At 37.2% G+C, this 20,542-nt stretch overlaps 1 long non-coding RNA gene across 1 annotated transcript in view; it reads right to left on the reverse strand.

The window, feature by feature from the left end:
* Nucleotides 1-828: 828 nt before the first annotated feature.
* The window catches only part of LOC141489623 (uncharacterized), a 29,726-nt gene continuing 10,012 nt past the window's right edge, over nt 829-20,542 (reverse strand). Inside the window, exons 2-3 of the long non-coding RNA XR_012468951.1 lie at nt 3,081-3,191; nt 829-2,355 (exon numbers count right to left, since the gene is read on the reverse strand). This is a non-coding gene — a long non-coding RNA (uncharacterized LOC141489623). The remainder of the gene's footprint in view (nt 2,356-3,080; nt 3,192-20,542) is intronic.

A 20,542-nucleotide genomic window follows, 5' to 3' on the forward strand; every position in this document is an offset into this window, starting at 1 on the left:
TCCTATCCTGCTTCTTTTCTTTTGCCTTTTGTCTCCTGTTAGGTAATTAAGGTAATTAAGACAAATTAATAATAAGGCTGATAAAGAGCTTTTACTAGAAGTTTGATGTTTGTCAGGCTGGAGAAGAACACTTCAATTTTTTTGATTATACATCTCTATTAACAAAAGCAATTTTAATCATGGAATTTCACTATATGTATATTTTTAAATTATATGAAGGTATTATGTAAATATATGATGTTCATCATAAAACAAATAAAATTTTAAAAGATACAATTAAAATATTTTTCTCTATTAGTAATATAAAAGTTTTATCACTAAAATTAATAACTCCTAAGTGAATAATAAATACAGTTGACATCTTGATTATATTTTAAAATTTGATATAACAAGATATAATGAAGTAAAGGTATGGGTCAGTTTATTTTGATGGATTTTATGGACAACAATCATTTGCTGGAAAAGATACATTGATCTAAAATGGGAGTAGCACATCATTGCTTACACTTAATATATTATACTGTTTTTTTAAGACTCTTTTCATCATTAGTGACAGTATTTAAAATAGAAGTAAAATTGAAACCTTCAAAAAAATGATTGTAATCCAATTTCCAGTCTCCTGGGCTGACTTTTCTTCCTTTCTACAAATACCTTCTTTATTAATGGCAAGGGTTTTGATGGATTCCAAAATCTCACATGGTGCAACTGGTTTTTGTCTTATTTTAACTGAGGAGGGAGGATGAACTAGTTAGCTTGATTCTCATATAAGACAAACTCAAGAATGTGTTCTCTAATACCACAGTGTATTAGAAATAGATTCAGCACTAATGAAAACAAAGACAAAAATAACAGCAGAATAAGATCAATTGTACATGGATGGTCCAGATCCATGCTGTAGGCTGCATAGTTTGGAGGGAGTTGAGAAACCAATTTTAAAATATTTAAAAGACTGATCCAAAGTCTTCAGGGGGAAAGAATCTCTTGGTGCCTTAGCAAGATATCTACAAGCAGAATAAATATCTGTTATAGAGTGCTGTAAGGTTTGTAAAACATTTTGCTAATGTTTTACAAATATTAGCTCCTTTGATATTTACCACAGAGAAAGATGCTGTAATTATCCCTATTTTATAGAAGAGAAAACCAACGCAGAGTTTCCTCTCTGTAAAATTTTGACGAAAATGATCACACATGGATGGAGGGCATTCTTGAAGAAGGCACAATATAGGAAAGGGAAGGGTTTTGCAAATGGCATTCTTTGTTATTCAGCCATGTTGGACTCTTCATGATTCTATTTCAGGTTTTTTTGGCAAAGATACTGGAGTAGTTTACTGCTTCCTTCTCCAGCTCATTTTATAGATGAGGAAACTGAGACATCCAGGATTAAGAAATTTGCCCATGGGTCAGCTAGGTGGTGCAGTGGATAGAGCACTGGCCCTGGAGTCAGGAGTACCTGAATTCAAATCCGACTTCAGACACTTAAGAATTATCTAGCTGTGTGGCCTTGGGCAAGCCACTTAACCCCAATTTGCCTTGCAAAAAAAATCTAAAAAAAAAAAAGAAGTTTGCCTAGGATCACATAGCTAGTAAGTGTCTGAGACCAGATTTGAGCTCCAGGTCTGTCACTCTATCCACTGTACCTGTAGTATACTTTAGTAGATAATCATCTTTAGCATTACATCAACTGAAACAGAATACAAAACCCTATTGATATGTGTTTCTGTTGGCTATGAGAAAGCTTTTTTTTTTATCTGTGAGAACAAAATTAAACTTAAAATCTCTTTAACAATAGTGTTTGTCCCCTCTGTATAATCTAAAATTATATATCAAGGAAAAACAAACCTTTCCTCATAAAACTACTCCATTCTTATTGGAGAATGGAGAGAATCACTGGTTGTGAAGAGAGTCCTGTTTGTTCTGTCCTAGGTGATTAGGTATGGAGACCTTGTGGGAATGTCTCAGAGGCCAAAGGTTTTGAAAAGAAGATTGGGAGGGAGAATGAAGTAATAGGAATGGAAAGACTGCTAAGCTCAGGGATTCCAAACCCTGACCCTTTATGTCCCTCTCCCCCAACCCCTTTCCTCCACCATTTAGTGTTAGGTCCTTCTGGTGTTTGGGACATTAAGTTATTCCCTTCTTCTCTTGCAAGCCTTGTAAGCCTTGATGTAGTTGCTTTGATGCAGTATCTGAACTGTTTCCTTGCATCAGGAGATGGCAAGATTTTGAAAGCAAAACAACTTTGCCCTGCTTTCTGGGAGCAGAGGCTGGAGAGGCAGCTGTTTCTCAATGATTCAGTGTTCCTGTGTGGAGAGATCCAGACATCCAACTCAGTGTCTTTCCTGTGTTGAATTTATGAACCTAAAAATGATAATAAAAGTTGGCATTTACACAGTGCTCTAAGGTTTGCAAAATACTTTAAATGTTATTTCATTTGTTCTTTAAAACCTTGGGAGGGAGGGGTAATAATTATCTTCATATCCCAGGTAAGGAAAAAGAGGCAGAGGAAGGCTAAAATGACTTATCCATGGTCACATAAATAGTGTCTGAGAAAGGATTCAAACTCAAGTCTTTCTGATTCTAGGTTCGGTATTCTATCCACAAGGCTACCTAGCTGTCTACACTTTCTTTATATCCTGTTTTTCATCCTTTGTTCTTGAAGAGCTCCAATGATTGTTCTTGAATTGGACTGAAATGAGATTAAATTGGATTAAAGTTATATAGCCTCAGTCCCTCTACAAGTATCATAGAAGACTAAGTGGCAAGATAAAAGCCAGGACTGGGCATGACTTGGGATGATGACCTGGACTAGAGATGGCAGTTACACAGCCTCAGTCCCTCTTCAAGCATCATGGCAAGATAAAAGTCAAACGGTACTGGAGATGACCTGGTATCTTCAAAGTTTTTAAACCTACTTCAGCTGCCTTTGTGGTAATTGGAAAAAATTGTTCACATTCACCCATTTCTGCCAGGTAAACTCATTACATGGGAATCCCCTTTACTTTACTGGTGGGTTTGAGACCTGTTTGAGATCTGGTTTAGGTCACCTGCCCAGACAGTTTTCCCAGGATGACCACTGTGCATACCATAGTTTTGTGGAGCCACAGATGAGATTTAGATGACAAGGTGAAAAATCCAAAAAGCATGAACAGCCAGGCAAGGCTTGATATCAGAAGTATTATTCTTCCCCTTAATACCTTATAGGAAAACATGAAAAATAGAAGTAAAGACATCCAATCTCTTAGTATTAGAGGTATGGGAGATAGATTCTTTGGGGAAACAGGAGTTGAAAAATATTTCAGGCTTTATTTTTATTTTAAGTGGACTATGCTTTCCCCCTACCTTTGAACCACCACACTGTGATATTATATAATTAATAACCATATGATCATAGGAAATAAATTCAGAGACAAGCCTCAGAGCAGCAATTTGAGTAGATATGGATCTCAAACAGACTGAACAAACCTAAATTGGCTATTACATATATCATATTCTTGATAGTTGTAACAATTTAGATACTTTGTTTAATGACCCTCTGATTACCAATACCAAATAAGGCTTAAAATAAGGAAACAAATATTCACTAAATGTGCTGGCTCCAAACAACATTACTACAGTAGATTTGAAATGGAAGAGAAATTCTTTAGATGGTAGGGTCCTCCAAATACTCCTATTTTGAGTTGACATTGTATGAAGCACCAAAATGTCACTGAGTTTCATAAACCAAATTTATAATCACTCAAAAGAGGTTCCTATCTACATGGGAAAAGTCATATAGATGAAGACCTGCCATCTAAGCAATTCTATTCATGTGGATGACTAACCTATAGAATTGGCCTATCAGTTAAGATAGCAGGACTGCTCATAGAATTGAATAGGAAGAAAAAAGTGGGTTGTTTACCTTGGGGAATTACATATTAGTTTTATTGACCCTCAGACTTCTTCTAGAATCAAAGACCTATTTTAAAAACTAAAACATATTGGAAAACAGATTTGAATCATGGAATACCACAACCTCCAAAGAATTAAAGTTATGTATCCTAAAGCATAATAGAGAGGCCTATGATATGATAGCTATTTATTCTATTTTTATTTTATTCTAATATTTTTTCTAATCAGTTTTAATACTGTTATTTTGTTCTAATCAGTATTAATCAGTTTAATATGATTCTATAGGAGAAGTGATTATGTTCTGATATTGTCTCAGAATTGTATACTGTAAGTTCACTTTCTTAATCATAGAAAGCTAACTAGAAGATCTTCACCCTCGGTTTTCCATGTTATGGAGACCAAGCCCAGCATGACAGAAGTGAATAAATTATATAGAAAGTGCTCCAATTATTTTTTCCCCTTCAATCCCTTGTCATCTATTGCCCAACATGGGTAGATGAACATGAACACTTGGCCAATGAGTGACCCTGGTTGCAAGCCTGTGGCCAGTCTTTCTACCAACCCATTCTATGTAAATATTTTGACATTTGCCCAGTCCATGAGTGTGCTCATCATCTCCTGAAAAATATACTGACCTGTCAAGATCTGTACATTAGCTCATCTATCAAACAATGGAATTCTGTGTTTTGTGTAGATTCTTCTTGGAAGGTCAAGGACAATGTTTATCAAGCAATGAGATTCTATATTTTTGATCTGTTCTACCTGCATTGTATGGGTATCAAGCACTATAAGACTAAGACCCTAAAAGAAGGGAACATCTCATAGCATGAGTAATATTTCCAATCCACTTCTTTAGTAGGGCCTTTTAATAAAATGCCATTAACACAGAGCTCTTCCTCAGTGGTTTTTCTTGAAGAATGCACAATTTTAGAGTTGCAACAATAATGGTGATTTTGAGTATACAGTGATATATCACTAATAAAAAATTATGCAGAATAAACAGGATAAAGGACTGCATCAGAGATATTTGAGATTACCAAAAGACAGTTCATGTTCATTGATTCCCATTTGATATCAAGAGGTCTGAAGGGAGGCTTCAAGAACATTAAGTGTAGTCCTAATAGAGAATTCACAGGGGGACATAGGTTGAGAAGATATTTTTTAAAAAAGACTATTGATATAAATGATTGGACACAATTGGACACAAAAAAACCCAAAGTGAATATTTCCATCCAGAGCAAAAAGAATCAGGCAAATGTTATTGTCCCCAATCTATTAGTCAAGACCAGGGGAATGAAGAAAGGGTAGAAGCAAATGGGAGAAAGGGAAAAAAAAGATTAGATTAAGTGACTACCATCTGTCAAGAAATGGGATAAGCACTTTGCAAATATCATTTCTTTTAATAAGATAATAAGTTGAGATAAATCTGATGAAAGGCAGCTGGACCAGGATAAAGGAATGTTACTTGTACCTCCCACTGGGATAAGTAACTTCTATCCTTTTAATTTAACTTTTCACTTTCTAGACCAAGGCACCAACTCCATAGCCCATCCACAGCATTGACAATTCATGTTTCCTTAGCACTTCAAGGTGTACAAAGTACTTCTCTTTTCACAAGTCTAAAAGGGAGGTAGGTAGCTTTAATTAAGAGTTCAGTGTAAAGTGCTAGACTCAAGAGTCAAGAGGTTCTAAGGTTAAATTCTGCTTCAACTTCTTACTAATTGAGTCCCCTGGGCTAAATTTCTCAGTGCCTCAGTTTTCACATTTGTAAAATGGGTATTATAATAATAATATTACCTATTTCCCAGAATTGTGAGGGAAAAAAAGGATTTTAAATTTATATAAATTTACAAATTTATATATATATATATATAAATATATATATATATAAAACACATATACTATATATACACATATATTCTATTCCTTTGGAAACCTGAAAGTGTTGTGCAAATGATAGTTATTGTAATTGTTATTATTGTTATTGTTATTATTATTATTTTTATTAGCACTAGATTTGGAGTGAAAGCTGGATTTAAATCCTAGTTCTGACTCATATCACCTGAATAACCTTGGGACAGTTTGGACCCTGGTTTCTTCATCTATAAAGTAATGGGGTAGGACAAGATGATCTCTCTGGTCCCTTCTGGGCAGTTAGCTGGTACAATGGATAGAGTAAGTGTCCTGGAGTTAATAAAAATCTAAGTTCAAATCCAACCTCAGATACATACTAGACTATTTGACCCTGGGCAAGTCACTTAATCTTGGTTGCTTCAGTTTCCGCATTTGTAAAATGAAATGGAGGAGGAAATGGCAAATAACTCCAGTTTGATTACCAACCCCCCCCCCCCCCAAACAGGGCATTAAAGAGTCAGACATGACTGAACAATAGTAACAATGGATCCTTCCAGCTCTAACCTATGGTCCTGTTCTGCTATTACAGATAAGAAAAATGAAACTCTGAAACATTAAGATTTAGTAGCTTGCTCATGATCACATAGACAGTGTAGGATAGAGTTAAGATCTTTATTTTCTGACTCTGAGATCAATGCCCATGCTTCTAGAGCACTTCTGCCCATATACTGAGCATGATAATTTAGCAAACAATAGAACCTTGGCCACACTTCTCTTTGGGGGATTGTGGATTGTTCCTATAGATAAGTCAGGTAGAGAAATGGATAAAGTACTGGGCTTGGACTAAATAAGATCTGAATTCAAATCTTTTTTACTAATAACTAACTAGTTGTGTCACTTTCTTAGCCTCACCAGGAAAGTGAGGGTAAGAATAGCACCCATGTTATTGTGTTTCATTGACATTGAATCATTTCAGTCCTGTCTGACTTTTTGTGACCCCATTTGAGCTTTCCTTGGCATAGATACTGGAGAGGTTGCCTTTTCCTTCTCTAGCTCATTTTACAGATGAGAAACTGAGGCAAACAGGGTTAAGTGACTTGCCCAGAGTCACAGCAACTGTCTGAGGTCATATTTGAACTCAGGAAGATGAGTATTTATGATTTCAGGTCCAGTGCTCTAGCTAGTGATTCACCAAGTTGCCCCATAATACTAGGTACTGAAGCTCAAATGAGATACATATATGTGAAAAAACTTTACACACATTAAAGCACTATGTAAATGCTAGCTATTATTATTCTCTTGGGCATAGTCAATGAGTCAAAAGTGAATTAATGGCTACCTAGATAATGTTCAGTGTGTATGGGGTTAAGTGACCAGGATCCAGGCCAGGTCTGACTCAGGATTTAGCCCTGGCTATCTATCCTTCCTTCATCTTGCCTGTTAAGTGACTTCTGCTGCCCTGACATCCTTGTTAAATATTTAAATTTCATTTGCCGGAGCAGCAGGGAAGATGCAATTAGATTTTATATGAAGAGATGTTTCTGGGGAGAGTTGGTCCTATCTGATGGCTGTTACAATCTCTTTCTCTTTCTCTTTTACTTTCCCTCTTTCTATCTCCATCCCTCTCTTCAGTAGATCTTCAATGAGCTTTTTAATTTTACTGTGGGCAACAGTGACAATCAGTCTAGGGTGGCTGAAAGGAGAGAGGAAGAGTCAGTTTAGCAAGTTGCTCAGTGATTCAGGCCTGAGTAGGCTTCAAGGGGGAACAGGAATGAATGAGAAATGGGGTAGGGAGAGGCATGAAATCCAAATCTTCCCACCTGGGGCACTGCTTTAGAGAGGTGGTAAAATGGAAAAGTACTCTGGGCCTGGGTACTTTATAAATATTAATTCATTTGATCCTCATATCAGCCCTGAGAGATAGGTGTAAATATCCCTATTTTACAGATGAAGAAACTGAGGCAAATAGAGGTTGAATGATGGATCATCCATAGTTATAATGACACAAAGTCACAAAAAGTCACTCAATACACAGTAAATGCGTGAGACCAAATTTGAAATAAGATCCTCCTAGCTCTGAGCCCAGCACTGTTCCCTGGACTATATGGCTACCTTACTGTTCATAGAATTTTCATCAGGAAAGAGGCTTAAGGATTATCTATCCCCCTCTTTTTACGAATGAGAAAAACCAAGGCTCAGAGAAGTCAACCAAAGGATCTGCAAATTTGGTAAGTATTCCTTTATCCAAGTAATAGACAAAAATGCTAATGTCTCAGGCCAAATATCAGACTCTGAAGACACTGTACTAGAAATGTCCTTTTTTTAAAAAATATTTTTTTAGGTTTTTGCAAGGAAATGAGGTTAAGTGGCTTGCCCAAGGCCACACAGCTAGGTAATTAATTATTAAGTATCTGAGGCTGGATTTGAACTCAAGTACTCCTGACTCCATGCCGGTGCTCTATCCACTGCACAACCTAACCACCCTTAAATTTTATTTTTTTAAAGAAAGATTTTATTATGAGTTTTACAATTTTTCCTATTATTGCTTCCCTCCCCCTACCTCCCACAGAAGGCAGTCTGTTAGTCTTTATATTGTTTACATGGTTTACATTGATCCAAGTTGAATGTGATGAGAGAGAAATCATAACCTTAAGGAAGAAAAATAAAGTTTAAGAGATAGCAAAATTACATAATAAGATAATGGGTTTTTGTTTTTTTCTAAATTGATGGTAATAGTCTTTGGTCTTTGTTCAAACTCCACAATTCTTTCTCTGGATACAGATGGTATTCTCCATCAATGATAGCCCTGTATTCTCTCTGATTGTTGCACTGATGGAATGAGCAAGTCCATCAAGGTTGATCATCATCCACATATTGTTGTCGTTAGAATGTACAATGTTTTTCTGATTCTGCTCATCTCACTCAGCATCAGTTCATGCAAATCCGTCCATGCTTCCCAGAATTCCTATCCCTCCTGGTTTCTAATAGAATAATAGTGTTCCATGACATACATATACCACAGTTTGTTAAACCATTCCCCAATGAAGGACATTTACTTAATTTCCAATTCTTTGCCACCACAAACAGGGCTGCTATTCATGTTTTTGTACAAGTGATGTTTTTGTCCTTTTTCATAATGTCTTCAGGGTATAGACCCAGTCATGGTACTGCTGGATTAAGGGGTATATGCATTTTTGTGGCCCTTTGGGCTTAATTCCACATTGCTCTCTAGAAAGGTTACATGAGTTCACAGCTCCACCAACAATGTATTTGTCTCAAATTTCCCACCACCCTTCCAACATCAATCATTGTCCATTCTGGTCATATTGGCTAGTCTGAGAGGCTCAGAGATGCTTTAATTTGCATTTCTGCAATAAGTAGTGATTTAGAGCAATTTTTCATATGACTATGGATCACTTTGATCCTCTCATCTATAAATTGTCTTTGCATATCCTTTGACCATTTGTCAATTGGGGAATGGCTTTTTGTTTTAAAAATATGACTCAGGGAGCGGCTAGGTGGTATAGTGGATAAAGCACCAGCCCTGTAGTCAGGAGTACCTGAGTTCAAATCCAGCTTCAGACACTTAATAATTACCCAGCTGTGTGGGCTTGGGCAAGTCACTTAATCCCTTTTGCCTTGCAAAAACCTAAAAAAAATAAAATAAAAAGATGACTCAATTCTTTGTATATTTTAGAAATGAGTCCTTTGTCAGAAATATTAGTTGTAAAAATTGTTTCCCAATTTACTACATTTCTTTTGATCTTACAGTGGTTTTGTCTGTGCAAAAGCTTTGTAATTTAATGTAATCAAAATTATCTGGTTTGTTTTTAATGATGTTCTCCATCTCTTCCTTGGTCATAAACTGTTTCCCTTTCCATAGATCTGATAGGTAAAGTATTCCTTGATCTTCTAGTTTGCTTATAATATTGCTTTTTTTGGTGTCTAAATCCTGTATCCATTTTGATCTTATCTTGGTATAGGGTGGGAGGTGTTAGTCTATTCCAAGTTTCTTCTATACTAACTTCCAATTTTCCCAACAGTTTTTATAGGAGAGAGTTTTTATCTCAATTGCTGAACTCTTTGGGTTTATGAAACAACTTATTACTACAATATTTCCTGCTGTTGCACCTAGTCTATTCTATTGATTCACCACTCTATTTCTTAGCCAATGTCAGACAGTTTTGATGACTGATTCTTTATAATATAATTTTAGATCTGGTAAGGCTAAGCCACCTTCTTTTCTCTTTTTCCCATTAAATCCCTGGAAATTCCTGACTTTTAAATTCTCCATATGAATTTACTTACAGTTTTTTCTAACTCATTAAGGTCATTGTTTTTGGAATTTTGATTGTTAGAGCACTAAACAAGTAGTTTAGTTTTTGTAGAATTGCCATTTTTTATTATATTAGCTTGACCTATCCATGAGCAGTTGATGTTTGCCCAGTTATTTAAATCTGATTTTATTTGTGTGACAAGTATTTTTTAATTGTTTTCAAAAAGTTTTTGATCTGCGTTGACAGATAGATTCCCAGGTATTTTATATTCTCTGAGGTTATTTTGAATGGGATTTCTTTTTCTAGCTCTTTCTGCTGTATCTTGCTAGTCATATATAGAAATGTTGAAGATTTATGAGGTTTTATTTTATATTCTGTGACTTTGCTAAAGTTTCCAATTATTTCTAGAAGTTTTTAGATATTTTTTGTCCATTATCTAGGATGAAATAATTCTTTCTAAAATTTGCTGCTTGATCCACTCATTCTTTACAATGAGGTTATTTAGTTTCCAATTAATTCTGGATCTATATTGCCCTGACCCAATATTGCTTATGATCTGAGAAAGATATATTCCCTATTTCTGCCTTTCTGTAATTTATCATTAGGTTTTTATGCCCTAAGTACATGGTCAATTTTTCTGTAAGTGCCATGTACTCCAGGAAAAAAAAATTATATTCCTTTCTATCCCCATTCAATTTCCTCCACAAGTCTATCTAGGTTTTCTACCAATATATTTACCTCATTATCTTCCTTCTTGTTTATTTTATGTTTAGATTTATCAAAATCTGAGAGTGGGAGGTTGAGGTCTCCCAATAGTAGAGTTTTGCTGTCTATATCTTCCTGTAGTTTTTCAACTTCTCCTCTAAGAATTTGGATCCTATACCATTGGGTGCATACATATTTAGTACTGAAATTATTTTATTGTCTATGGAACCTTTTAGGAGGATGTAGTTTCTTTTCTTATCTCTTTTAATGCTATCTATTTTTGCAGTTGCTTTGTTGGAGATAAGGATTGTAGCCCCTGCTTTTTGCACTTCAGCTGAAGCAAAATATACTTTACTACAACCTTTTACTTTTACTCTCTGTATGTCTCTGCTTCAAATGAATGTTTTATAAGCAGCAGGTTGTAGGATTCTGGTTTTTTAACCCACTCTTCTATTCACTTAAATTCTAAGGGAGAGTTCATCTTATTCACATTCAAAGTTATAATTACTAACTCTTTTTTGCCCTCCATGCTATCTTCCCTCCTTTTGTATTTTCCCCTTTCATTCATATTCACCAGTATTTTGTTTCTGAATACCACCCTCTTTAGTGTGCTTGCCCTCCTATATCAACCCCCTCCCTTTTTTCCCTTTTCCCTTTTCCCCTTCTTCCTTCCCTTCCTTCTGGTGTTCCCCTTTTTCTCCCCCTCCCTGTCCCCCCTCCTCTTTTCCCATTTTGTCCTTTTAATACTTGAAAGGTAACATAATTTTCTTAACTTAACTGAGTGTGTATAAATTAACTTTAAGCCAAGTCTGATGAGATGAAGATTGAAGTGGTTCTCACCCTTCTTCCCCTCTATTGCAATAGGTCTTTTGTACCTCTTAATGTAATGAGATTTACCCCATTCAATCTTTTCCATCCTCCAGTCTCCTTACTGTCCCCTTTTTTAAGGAGTTATTGTTTTTAAATCATTCTATCTGAGTCACAGAAAAGTCATGATTGTCCATAACTTTTGAATAAGTATATTCTTTCCAATAGAGTTACAATTCTCAAGAGTTATTAGAGTCTTTGTTACAGATAGGGATATAGCCAGTTTCATCTTATTGGATAACAGTCTCACGGATAAGTCATGAGTGACTATCACTTCTCATGAAGTATATTCTCTCTAATAGAGTTATAATTCTCAAGAGTTATCAGAATCTTTCTCCCACATGGGGGGTATAGCCAGTTTCATCTTATTGGATAGCAGCTTTTTCTTTACCCTCCCCATTTTTAATTTTTTCATATATCTTTTAAGCCTCCTGTTTGATGTTCAGATTTTCTATCTAGCTCTGGTCTTCTCATTAGGAAATGTTGGAAGTCTCCCATTTCATTAAATGTCCATCTTTTCCCCTGGAAGTGAAGACTCAACTTTGATGGATAGTGGATTCTTGGCTACATTCCAAGCTCCCTTGCTCTTCAGAATATCTCATTCCAGGCCCTTTGATCCCTTAATATTAATGCAGCCAGGTCCTGCATAATCCTTACTGTGGCTCCTTGGTATTTAAATTGTTTCTTTCTGTCTGTTTGGTGGATTTTATCTTTTATCTGATAGTTCTGTAATTTGGCCACAACATTCCTTGGTGTTTACATTTTAGGATCTCTTTCAGAAGTGAATCTATGTATTTCTTTTCTTTTCTTATTTTTAGTTTTTTTGCAAGGCAATGGGGTTAAGTGGCTTGTCCAAGGCCATATGGCTAGGTAATTATTAAGTGTCCAAGGCCAGATTTGAACTCAGGTACTCCTGACTCCAAGGCCAGTGCTCTATTCACTATGCCACCTAGCTGCCCCTGGATCTATGTATTTCAATAATTATTTTTACCTCTTGTTTCATGATATCAGGGCAATTTTCCATTACTATATCCTGCAATATTAAGTCCAGACTTTTGCTCTCTTCAATGTTTTCATGAAGACCTATAATTCTCAGGTTATCCCTTCTTGATCTATTCTTGAGGTCAGTGGTTTTGCTGATGAGGTATTTTGAATTTTCTTCTTTTTTTCAATCTTTTGGTTTTGTTTAACAGAATCTTTTTGTTTCATGAAGTCATTAGTTTCCACAGATTCCATTTTCTTAGAAAAGATTTTTCTTCATTTACCTTATGCAACTTCTTTTCCAAGTGATCAATTCTATTTTTGAAGTTTTCCATTTGCCCAGTTGATGATTTGAGAGAATCATTTTTTTTGCATTTGTTCCACTTGTGGATTTGAGAGAATTATTTTCTTTTTGCATTTTCCCATGGACCCCCATCTGCTGGCCTTTCTTCATTTTCCTAGGATCTTATGTTGGAGGAGGGGCTGGCTCTCTGAGGTTTGCTTTTGAAAACCCTAAAGTCTTTGATCACTGGTTTAGTAATTCCAAGGACCTGACAGTAGGGGTGGCACTTGTTGCTTTCTCTAGAGTGTTTGAGACTCTCAGCAGGAGGTTCTGAGTTGACCTTGAAGAATGGGCTGGGCCCTAGGGGAGGGAGTTAATCTCCCTTTCAGCTGAGTGAACTCTGTTGCCTACATATGAGCCTGAGAGGGTGGGGGTGGGGAGCATTTAACATTCATTTTGGGAAGAGTGCTCCACAAAAAAGTATGGAGCTCAGGTCCCTTGCCCAGCTGGTCATTTTCCAGTTGTGCTCTGAAACTCTCTCTGCTGGAACTCACTTTTCCTCCGCTCCTCTCCCCAGCCAAATATTCTGTGACTGAAGCTGGTCCTCCTCGGCCCTACCACTCACCAAAGCCTCTGTGGCTAAGGCCCATCCTTTGGCTTGCCCCCCCCCCCCCCAGCTCCCCTGCTGCTGTCCCTGTGCTGGCCCTCTGGTCTGCACTCCTGGTTCACCCATGGTCCCCTGAAAGAGACCTTGTTGGTAGGTGTCCTTTCAGCTTCTCTTTCTGGGTTTTGTCGATTGAATTTCTGTTTAGAGGTTTCTTTACTGTTATTATTGAGAGGGGACTGGGAGCACTTAGAACAATGCCTGTCTTCTCTCTGTCATCTTGGCTGGAAGGCCATACCTAGAAATGTCCTTTCAAGATGGCATTGAATCATTAAATAATGTTCTTTGGAGGGGCTGCTAGATGATGCAGGAGATAGATCACTACCTCTAGAGTCAGGAAGCCCTGAATTCAAATCTAATACTTGATACTTACTAGCTGTGTGACCCTGAACAAGTCACTTAACTGGTTTCCTTGCAAAGAAACACACAAAAAACAAAAGAATACTCTTTGGGTCTGGTTATCCAACTAGTTTCAAATTCTTTCTAACTACTTTTGTCTGTCTCATATCTTGTTAACAAGAATAGCATAACAGATTTCATCAAATAATTTTACAAGATGTAGGTAAACTAATAAGAATGGGGACTGAAACTGCTATTATATTGGCATAGGAAATTTCTAGGTGAGAGAATTCCTTTTACCAAGGGAGGTTTACCTTTATTTCAAAGAGTTCCCTAGAGCAAGGAGGTTAACTGATTTACCTTAGTTCACCCAGGCACTATTTATCAGAACAAAGACTAAACCCTAGTCTCTCATGTTGAGGAAACTTTACCTAGTTTTAAAATGCATCCCATCTGTTTCCCTTCTTCTAGACTGGTTGGGTCAGAACAATGAAGGGAAAGAAACTGTCTAGTTCTGCAATGATTTTGTAGATTATTAACCGAAAATTCTTGTTTCACTTTTTTGTGTTGTCTATGCTGTCTGTGTTAGTAAATTACAGGGTCATTAATAGTGAATTGCTGAATTTTACATATTTGAGGATTTTTTTGGTAGGGGGTCCTTGGAAAAAGAATATTTGAAGAGCTAGAGAGTGGAGATTATTTAATTGTTTTATACTTGAAGCCCCAGTGCCTAGCAGAGTGCCAGGCACTCAGTAAGCCCTTAATAAATGCTTGTTTTTATTGATTGAAAGAAAACTGGGTTACCTCACCCTGATGGCATAACTATCAAACATGTCTCAGGTTAGCTGGTTGCTGATTTATTGATTGATGAGACAGGTTTGAGATATGTTCTGTAGTATATTCTTAGATTCTATTAATCAGGAGCCAGCTGGCCACAAGTGATGCGAGAAGTAGTGGGGAGAGCTAAGTAGACTCCTGGAGCACCATCTGGTGACTCAACAATATACTGCATTCCTCCTTAGCTGTCTCTCTCTGCTCCCCCTCCCCACCCCATCTCTTCTCCTTCCCTTCTTCTTTCTCCTTCCCTCTTCCTCTCTCCTTCCTTCTCTGTCTCTGTCTCAGTTTCTTTGTTCTATCTCTATCTCCTGTTCTTTGCCTCTCCCTCCTCTCTCTGTTGTCTCTCTCTCTGTCTCTGTCTCTCTGTCTCTCTGTCTCTCTCTCTCTCCCCCATCATCTCTGTGACTGTCTCTGTTTCAGTATATCTTTTTTCTTTTTGTCTATGTCACTATCCTTCACTCTCCGCCTGTCTGTCTTTCTCTATTTCTCTGTCTGTCTTTGTCTGCCTTTTTCTCTTTCTAGCAAGAGAAAGGCAATAAACCAACCACTACTACTACTACCACCCAACTTCACTGATCATACAGGGAGAGGAAAGGGAAAGTATTAGCATCAGTTCAGCATGTGTGAAGGTGTGTTAGCAGTTTGTAAGCTCTGATGGTTTAAGCATGAGGAGCTGAATCATTTAGGAAGAGTGACAGTACAGAAGAAAGAAGTCTAGGGACTTTCCAGCACTTGGAGCCCCCAAGGTACATGCAAGAATTGAGAGTGTGCTGTGGGTTTGAGTTGCATCCTAAGCTTTTGATTTCTTTGGGCAGCAGTATCAGTATTGGGGGAATGGGAGATGATCAGAAGTCTTGATCAGATTCTTTGTGTTGGAATGGCAAATTTCTGAGACGTTATTATGGTCTCTACACAAGATAAGAAGTTGTGTGATGTTGGAATGAAGGCAGACTAATGAAATCAGTGAGAAGGTAGAACCCTAACAGTGTATTGGGTGGTGAGATCGAGAAACAAGAGCAATTAACAGAGAACTCAATACAGAAGAGGGAAGGGGGTGAGCATAGAATAAGTTAGTGATAATTTTGGGCAGCCTGGGAATGGGATGGGGAGAACAGATGATGTGAGTGTGATAAGAGGATCAGGACAAGACTTGAAAATAAGGTAGAAGAGTGGAAAATGGCTCCTGGTTGCTACTGAGGAATGAACCATAAATGAATGAGTGAAAGCATTTATTCAGTACTTATTCCATCACACATTCTCTAGCATTACTTTCCTATTAGAATGAAGGGAGAGATAAGAACATGTCAAGACTTAGGACTTAAACAATTCAAATTAGGGATTTTGAATTCTCTCTGACCTATCTAGGAGAAATCTGATGATTCCAGGCCACAGAAATGAACAGATAGGAGAATCCAAACACTTAGAGTGGGAAGTAGAGGTCAGTTAGAGAAAAACAATATTTTAATTATGTAACTTAGGGGAACCAAGAGATTCTTGCTCCTGAGGTGGTCAGTAAACTTGCCTAAACTGGAAATAAAAGTTGGAATTCAGAACTCATTGAGGGCAACTGACAAAAAATGCAAAAACGATGAACCAGGCTATCCAGAGAATGAGGGAGAGGGGAAACTCTAGGTTGAGAATATATTGGAGGGTGCTATCCCAAATCAGGGAGTTTTAAGACTTTTCCCCTATACTGAATAGAGCTGGATCATTCAACAGCTCAATGTACTTGTAAGTAATGGGTTTTGTAGAGTAAGTGTGGCCTCAAAGTCTGCAGGAGTTTCTATTACCTTCAAATGACTGGTCTGAGAGAAAACTTAAAATCCTCTGATACTAGAGTTGGAATAAAGCTATTCACTTTGAAAATGCCTCCCCACTTCCCATTGATAAGTGCCTGCCTAGACTGTCCATTTGAGGAAGTGTCAACATTTAGCTCTGATCCTTACTCTTCAGATTTCTCTTTGTCCATCTCCCGACTGCCTCAAAAACACACACTCTCTCTCTCTCTCTCTCTCTCTCTCCATCCCTCCCTCCCTCTCTCTCTCCATGTCTGTATCCACATCTTTCTCTCCATCTCTCTCCTCACCACTATTTTAATCTCCCTTTTGGATATTATATCTCACTATTAAAATATAAGCTCCTTCAGATTAAGGACCTTCTTTTTGCTTGTATTTGTACTTTTAGCACTTAACATCCCAAGAGCATAGCAAATATTTTTTATCTATCTATATAGGAGGGAACTAAATGAGTCATCAAATCACTAACACATAGTTTCCTCATCTGAAAAATAAAAAGATTGGACTAGATGGTCTTTTGGAGAAAAGTTATAACTGAGAGTAAGAAGGGTATGATGGTCCCTAGATTTTAAGTCTCAAAGAAGTCATAGTCCTTCCATGGTAACAAAGTGAGATCCTCTATAGATTTCCCATTCTGCCTTGAGTTGGATTTGATACAGAGAATTCACATATGGAGGAGACCTTAGAGATGATTTAATCCAACTCTTATTTTATAGAGGTAGGGAGTTAGATTTGTCTAAGATTACAAAGCTTGTAATTAGTATTTCATCTTAAGTCTTCTGATTTCATATGTAGTTATCTTTTCACTTTATCAAATCAGGAAACATTCATTAAATAAACAAGGTACTGGGTGGATCCACTTATACCCTTTTAGGGTTTGATAAGGAATTTTCAACTGCTGGATCGCAGCTCCACTTCTTACTGGGAGATGCTTGACAAATCACTTAACCTCTCTGAGTCTCAAGATATGTCCACTCTTCCTCCTTAGGTCATGATGACAAAATGAGTACTTAAGTTCTCTGCTCTCCTTTCCCTTGCCCTAATTGGAAGAAAGTGATCCTGAGGCATGGTTCCTGAAAAGCTAATAGAGCATAATGGAAAGGACACTATTTATAGTTAGAAGAAACTGAGGTCCAAATCCCAGTTCTTGCCATTTACTAGCTGTGTGACCTTAGGCGAGCAATGTCATCATTTCTCTGTTCTCCAGTTTCACTCTTGGTATGTCTCTAAGGTCTCTTCTCATTCCAGATCCTATCATCTTTATCCTGAAAGGCATATTTTCTCTCTTTCTGGGAGGCTTGGGCAAAGGAGGCTATTATCAATGACACTGGAAACTATAATAAATGCTTCTTGCTTTTTGTTTTGGGGGCATCAGGAGCCAGGGTTACCAAGAAGGGGAAAGAACAAAGGAGCATGCCAGAAATGGTTATCCTGAATAATAGAATTACCACTGCTGAGAAATTTAACAATCTGGACGACCCTCAGGGGCCAGTAATTCCAGAGAAGGTCATTTAATTAGTGCCAAACTTCAGTCCCAAAATGAGTCTTTTCTGAGACCCTGATTACTGGGCTGGATTTCATAACAGTTAAAAGTCCAATCCAGTGGGAATAGTTCCCAGCAAATTAACATCACAGACTTTGATGAACTGATGCTTTTAATAGACTGTGGTATTTGGGATGAATCTAAGTCATGAAAATAATATTATCCCCCTCCCCCCTTCACCTAAAAGATGAAAAGACAAATTCCAGGGTAATCAAGGACCCAATGAGGGAAGACTTTGCAGAATTTTAAGGACCATGTTTAGAGATGGGGCAAGGAAGGGAAATATTTTAGTGGTATAGTTGAATGATTTGTCACCCTATTCCCATTTCTTTTGGATACATTCCCTGACTAGTTTTTGATTTACCTATGTGGTCATTTGAGAGGGGTCACCAAGAGAAGTCACACCCCAAAGGGAATGATACCACACATTCTTTGAATTTCTACTATTAGATGTTCTTCTCTTTGATTTAAGGTATGGTGTTTCTAGAAGATATTCATAAAATCAGTCAGTAACACCCTATCCTTAATTATTTCAGAACTGGCCACTTTACTAGGAGAAGGTTTCTGGAAAGAAAGCTTTTATAAAAACATAACTTCTAATACAATTAGCACAGTGCAGGGGCATAGAATGGGTGCTTAATAAATGTTCAGGCAATTTGAATATATTGAATTAAAAAGGAGAGAGCACAACTCTGGGGAAATGTGACAAAGGATAGATTAGTCTTTTTAGTTCCAAAGTCATAGGTTACTTGTGAGCAGGAAGGAGGTGGATCCGTATCAAAGAGTCGCAGAGCTGGAAGGGACTAGAGAAGTCATTTAGTCCAACTCTCTGCATTATGCATGAACTGACCCCAAAAATTCATCATACAGGCTTTCCTTGAATTTCTGAGGGTAAAGAATTCACTAACTCCCAATGCAAGTCATTCAATTATTGGACAATTCAAACTGTTAGACTAGTTGTGTTCTAGGAGAACTAAGAATTCAGAGAAGCATGGGAAGGCTTATATAAACTGTTGCCAAGTGAAGTAAGCAAGAGCCAGGAATGTGATATACATAACAAGGTAAATGGAAAGAGTAACTGAGCACTGTTTTATTATGACCAATAAACTTGACCCCGGAGAAGAATTGAAACATGTATCTCATGTTCTTTGAAGAGTAGGATAGGGGCTATGGGTAAGGAATTGTCAGATTTGGTTGATGAGATGGTTAGTTTTACTCAACTGCTTTTACATACTTTGTTACAAGAAGGGGAAGGGAAGGAGAACTTATAAAGCACTTTTATTTGAGCAGGCACTGTGTTAAGTGTTTTATAAAGATTATCTCATTTGCTTCTCATGACAAATTTGTGAGGTAGATGATATTGGTGTTTGTTGGGTAAGTGAATAGGATAAAATATATTCAGAAATGAAGGCAAAGTAAAAAAATATATACATACATATTTAAATTTGAAAACATCACATCAGTGTTTTTGCCCTCCTTGTGGTTCAAACATAGCTCTAGATCTCAAACTTAGAGTTGGGAGGGTCTTTTGTTCATATGGTTCACCCCCCCCAAGTTTGACATGCACTTCAAGTCTTCCCCCTATTTATGTAGTCATAGCTAAAATGTTGACCAGAAGATGACCAAGAATAGAGCCCTGGGGATCTGCCAAAACTAAGATTATCTTTTTGGGTTTCAATTATCCAGTAGTTTACATCCCAGTAAACTTTCTTGGCACATGGGTTAAACCAGTTTGACAGTAACTGATGGGCCTCAAAGCCACTGGTGAGTGATGGGGATGTCTATCCCAATCATGGGAATAGCCAGAAGGCAACTGAAGCAGGCACTGTGGAATGCTTAGAACTCGGTCAGATATTAAAGATACCAAAATCATCCATTGCATATAAGGCCATCATTTTTATCTTGACTTTTGTTTTGACACTGTATTTTGATGACTTGGGAAGAAGCAAGACTGAAAACTTTGGACAATTCTGTCTCACTTAAATCCTATTCATGCACAAGATTAAACATCTCCTCATGATTCAATTGGTGCTCTTTGTAAACAAAGGACAAATGACAATAACAGCAACAATTATGTTTTTATTATCTGGGCCACTTTTCTGCATCTTAGCTATAAGTTTAACATGAAGATCTATCAGTTATTTTTCTGGAATTCAGATAATGGCAATTTTGTTCCCATTGACTTCATTTTAATAAAATTCTTCTTTAAAATGCAGACATTGTGCCTGCCTGCCCTTCAATTCATGCAACCCATACTGCCTTCTTATCTGCTTCATGATTCTTTAGTAACTTGGGAGGAATAGGTATGCCACCCATGGGTATCTTTACCTCATGGACCAGTTCTCAGGGTGAGAACTCCTTTACAACACACATTGGTTGCCACTGTCTATCTGAAAGAGAATAATTATTATCTACACTACTGCCAAAGTGATTCTCTTAAAATGCAGACCTGACCTTGATACTAGTTCAGTAAATTCTAGTGGTCTTTAGGATCAACTCTAAAATGTTCTG

Source organism: Macrotis lagotis, chromosome 5, assembly GCF_037893015.1.
Source record: "Macrotis lagotis isolate mMagLag1 chromosome 5, bilby.v1.9.chrom.fasta, whole genome shotgun sequence".
Taxonomy (NCBI): domain Eukaryota; kingdom Metazoa; phylum Chordata; class Mammalia; order Peramelemorphia; family Peramelidae; genus Macrotis; species Macrotis lagotis.